Genomic DNA, 5,123 nt, shown 5'->3' on the forward strand with positions numbered 1-5,123 from the left:
CACAAGGACGACTTCTGCATTAGACCGTGATCCCCTCCAATGACTGGCCCAGTGAATGCCTGATCCTTGCCAGATCTCTGAAGAGCCTCATTGGTGCTTCAACCCATCCTCTAGTGGGAGAAAGTAGACTCAATGCCTACTCGAGGGTGCATGCCCAAGAGCCTTTGGAAGTGTCCCTGTACTGTACGGTGGACTAATCAGCTCCTTGTGTGCTACCTCGCTGCAGCCATCACCATTCCAAGTTAAGCCTCAGAACTCTGGTGGTCGCCAGGCTGTGCCATAAGTTGCCTTCTGCTGATATTTCAGCATCCTAGCATTAAAGGATGATGAACAGGAGCTGCTTTTTTGACCGTGCTTGGAAGATCTCTTGCCACCATCAAACAGCAATGCCCATCGCTGGAATTCATCTTCTTCCATCCTGTGAAGTGTCCAGAAGGAGTCTTCATTATGACAGTCTGCATTCTTCTTCGTTCTCCTATTGCAAGTTTTCAGTTGGACCGGACTGGAAAAAGAAGCCCCCGAACTTGCAACTCCTTAGCTCCCCTTACCCAAACAAAGGAAGATAGTGTCCTCAGTGATTCCCAGATGATGCACAATGTGACTTGGGAACATCGGATTCAGGGGGGTAAGTAAACATAACTCTTCTTGTACTCCCTTGTCCACCATAGGGTAACATTGGATTAAAGGCCTTGGTCGCCTAACTCCCTCTGTGCTTACCTTTGGTTGTCAAACCTGGGTCAAGTAGCTGACCCCTGAGCTAGCCTTGGGGCTGGGATAGAGATAACTTACTTACCTGTCATTGGACAAATGCTTATTTAACTTTTAAATAGTTTGTAACTGTTTTAAAATACCACCATAATCCCACTGCATCCTTTGTGAGAAAACCATCTCCGGAGAAACATGTACTCAAAGCATTGCCTTTTTGGGCACAAGACCCATACATCTTAGAGCTGGGTTTATGAATTAAAGGGGACTTGGAATTGTACTGGTTCTTTTTCTTTCAGGGTTCCAGGTGATAATGTTGCTTGGGAAGAAGTCGCCAGGTAGGCAACCCTTTTCCTGCACCTCTAAAAGCCTTCCCCCACATATTATTTTCTTCCATCCTAGAATATTTGGGAAGAGTGCTTGAATTTCTTGGGAGTGCAAATTTGGGGAAATTTAGCTCCAGGGCAACCTTTTCCCAGGCAGCATTATCACTGGATACCTATTTCATCTGCATCTGACTAGTCACCTGGCATACCTGCTTAACATTTGATTGATGCATTTATGTAAATGTATATGTATGTATGTATGTATTTTATTTTGTATAGCGCTGGTAGCCCGCGGGCATCAGGGCGCTTGAACTTACAATACAGCAATAACAAGACAGACATAAAGTAACAAACACTGCGGCCTATTAGGGACCCCGAAACATTGCTTTGTATTTATATTTATATTATAATATATAATATATTATAATATATTTATAATATATTTGTATTATATGGTTGTGTGTGATAATGCTGCCTGCTAGTTCCATCTCTTAGTGTTTTCTTAAAGGCCTAAGAAATAATTGTATTTTTACACATACTGAATTATTGCATGCTATTCTGTGTGGACTCGCTGAGTCCCAATGCCACTCTCACTCACTCCGGAGATTAAGCCTTGACTGCTCTTCTATATACCTTGATTGGGTTTTGGCTAAACTCTCAGAGACTCCCTATACACCATAACTAGTGTGGCCTCCTAAAATCTCCCCCCAGGGTTGATTTTAGACATCTGTCTTAACAGGGGATTGGCAATAAATATTTTAAAACAGATGTCACATGGTTAAACTAATCATGGATAAAGGCAAGTGCTTCACCAGAGAGGCAAATTATTCTTGAGAAGTTGGCTTTCTCTCTGAACCTATTTACCAGGATGGTGACATAGTATCTCACCCCTCGCTAGAGACCAAGTAATAATACTGGGTCACACAACCGCTCTCATATGGGGCCCAAGATGGGCACGTATTTATATCTGATTCACGACAATATGTTCAAGTATCCATAATATACCATACTTCTTAGAGAAAGGAAGATGAGTCTTTCTGATTCATATCAAAAATGATTTATCCATAGTAGTTCAAACAAAAAGCTATCACTAATAATCCTTAGTGAGGAAGCAGTTGCCAAAATCCACATGTATTAGACTAAAAAAGCCAATGCATTTCGGAAATTATTTCCTTCATCAGGGCGAGTCTAATTATATAAGTCCAGCAAGCAAGTATATAACATAACAAATGCAAGTATGTGACATAAATTCATATAATGGTGACAATTCAAACGAAACATACATTGAAAAAATGAATGAAAGGAAACATACCAATCAGTAGATGTTACATCATGGGTAAATATCAATAGCAAAAAAGAAATAAGAAAAAAGAAAAAGAAAAATGCCTAAGTGGTTTATAAGGTAAATAAATGAAACCAAAAATATTAGGTGTGGATTTACCTCATTGGTGTGGTCAGTGGTGAAAAACAGAACGTCCTGCGTTCATGCCCACTCAGCAGTGGGTTGTAAATGACATTATGCACAAAGGCATGGAGAAAATCCACTCGTGCTTACAAGGAAACCAATCTGTGGATCATAAAAGATCCAATTAGATACTGTGTTTTACACTCATACTTGGTCAAAGAGAAGGATTGTAATCAGATTCTTACCTTGTAATACACAGAGAGAAACGATCCTCCACTGTGCAGCTGCAGGGCAGTGACACAGACTGCAGTGTGAAGCCGTTGTCTAGGCAACGGTTCTTTTGTTTAGCATGTGACCTCCTCATTTCTGTGAGATGCAGGTGGTCACAATTAATGATGTAAAATCGGCCAGGGCCCACAAAAATGACAAACCAAATATTTATGGGGCATCATCAATAGGTGCCCATAATTGTGATGATAAAATCCGAAAAAAATTAAACATTAGAATAATGAAGATAGAAAAAATACTGTCACAGGTCCTGTGGCTGTCTGGTCACAAATACTGCTCTAAATTCGGCCAGGGCCCCCAAAAATAAAAAATGAGGTATTTATAGGGCATCACAAATGGGTGCCAATAATTGTAATAACAAATTCCCAAATTAAAAAAATTATGAAAAAACAAAGTAGTAGTGATGGATTTATGCAGGTGGTCACAAATAATGATGTAAAATAGGCCAGGGCCCACAAAGATGTCAAACCAAGTGTTTATGGGGCATCATAAATAGGTGCCCATAACTGTGATGATAAAATCCGAAAAAAAATTAAACATTAGAATAATGAAGATAGAAAAAATACTGTCACAGGTCCTATGGCTATCTGGCCACGAATACTGTTTTAAAGTCGGCCAGGGCCCACAAAAATTAAAAATGAAGTATTTATGGGGCATCACCAATGGGTGCCCATAATTGTAATGACAAAATTCCAAATAAATATATGAAGTAACAAAGTAGTAAAGATAGAAAAAATACTGTCACAGGTCTTTAAGCTGTCTGGACAGCAAAACATAACAAAATTAAGCTAAGGTAATAGTAAGACTATTCAAACGTAGATGAGCAGTTGAAGTACAGTCACAGTGCGTAAGGTGTCGCCCAGGGGCGGCACCTTGGGTCCCAGACATACGTCCGAGACATGCACTGGGCTGTTACTAGAATGCTCCAAACATGATTAGACAAAAGGCAACATATGCCAGACAATAATTAAGAAAATAAAGCAAAAAAGGCTACATGAGGTAGAGTGATTCGAACAAGTTAAGCTCAACTAGACTATAATTAGACTCGCCCTAATGAAGGAAATAATTTCCGAAATGCATTGGCTTTTTTAGTCTAATACATGTGGATTGTGGCAACTGCTTCCTCACTAAGGATTATTAGTGATAGCTTTTTGTTTGAACTACTATGGATAAATCATTTTTGATATGAATCAGAAAGACTCATCTTCCTTTCTCTAAGAAGTATGGTATATTATGGATACTTGAACATATTGTCGTGAATCAGATATAAATACGTGCCCATCTTGGGCCCCATATGAGAGCGGTTGTGTGACCCAGTATTATTAGTTGGTCTCTAGCGTGTGTTGCAATTATAAGTCCGGGTGTCTCCAGACTTGTCACAGCCAGCTCCTTTTCAATTGGATGTATATTCTTTTTTGAAATATTTGATTTTTACTTGAACATTTTTGAATACATGGTGGTGCCCACTCTCTTCTCTGTTTATAGTATCTCACCCCTGCCTTTAATGTACCTGAGACTGAGAATGAGCATGGTGAAGAGGTACTAATTGGGGTGTGCACATATTAGTTAATTGGCATGAAGGACAATGGCGGAAAACTGCATCTCACTAAAGTTCCAGACCACTGCCACAAATCTCATGTGCTGACTTAAGACATTCAGCCTTTATTTTGCATGAGCTGGCAATTGCATGTAGGAGACCAGCTTGCAATTTCAAAGGTTCATGAGGAAGAGTGTAAAAGGAAAGTGCAAAGCAAGGCAGAATCCCATTTACTCCACACTGCTACTCTCTGCAAATTACTCTTTGCAGGTGGCATGTTATAATGGATCTCAATGGAATCCACCTGGTATTCCCCAGGTTTGAATGCAAAGGATTATTCCATTGGAATCCTTTGGTTTTATGCCTTCATGAACATCTCTTGCATGCATAAAACCATGTGCTCTTATAAGAGATGACTAAAGCAAAGTGGTGATGCAAATTCTGCTTTACTGATGTCCTACCGTTCAGAACGGCATCAAAAATGGGGCAGATCATCGCATGGAGGCATACAAGCAATACACCTTGTTTTTACGCCTTCATTTAATGATGGAAATGGCCTACTTACTGATCCATTTTCCTCTCTCTCATGCAGCAGTAATAGTAGTTTGTTATTTATATAGTGCCTTTCTCCATTAGTATGGCCTCAAAGTGTTTGTGGGTCGAATACCCTCGGTGGACCAGAGTCCAATATATGGTAAATTGTCAGAAAGAATAGAATGCATGTGCTCATTAGGCTGAGGTAGGGAGTTGGTGGGCTGCCCATGCCCCCAGTAAGCTACCCATTATGATCAGGCATGTGGATGTGTGCTGAGAGGTGGTCAGGAGAGTGCACGAGTGCAAGCGGGTCATTATGTGTCCAGCT

General features: G+C 40.3%; 1 long non-coding RNA gene across 1 annotated transcript; it reads right to left on the reverse strand.

The window, feature by feature from the left end:
* Nucleotides 1-1,979: 1,979 nt before the first annotated feature.
* LOC138489788 (uncharacterized) lies at nucleotides 1,980-2,735 on the reverse strand. Its single transcript, XR_011274904.1, has 3 exons — nucleotides 2,682-2,735; nucleotides 2,473-2,598; nucleotides 1,980-2,219 (listed from the first exon to the last, which is right to left on the reverse strand). It is a non-coding gene; the product is annotated as an uncharacterized lncRNA (long non-coding RNA).
* Nucleotides 2,736-5,123: the final 2,388 nt, after the last annotated feature.

The sequence above is a fragment of the Ambystoma mexicanum genome, chromosome 9, assembly GCF_040938575.1.
Source record: "Ambystoma mexicanum isolate Mex_15411 chromosome 9, UKY_AmexF1_1, whole genome shotgun sequence".
Classification (NCBI taxonomy): Eukaryota; Metazoa; Chordata; class Amphibia; order Caudata; family Ambystomatidae; genus Ambystoma; species Ambystoma mexicanum.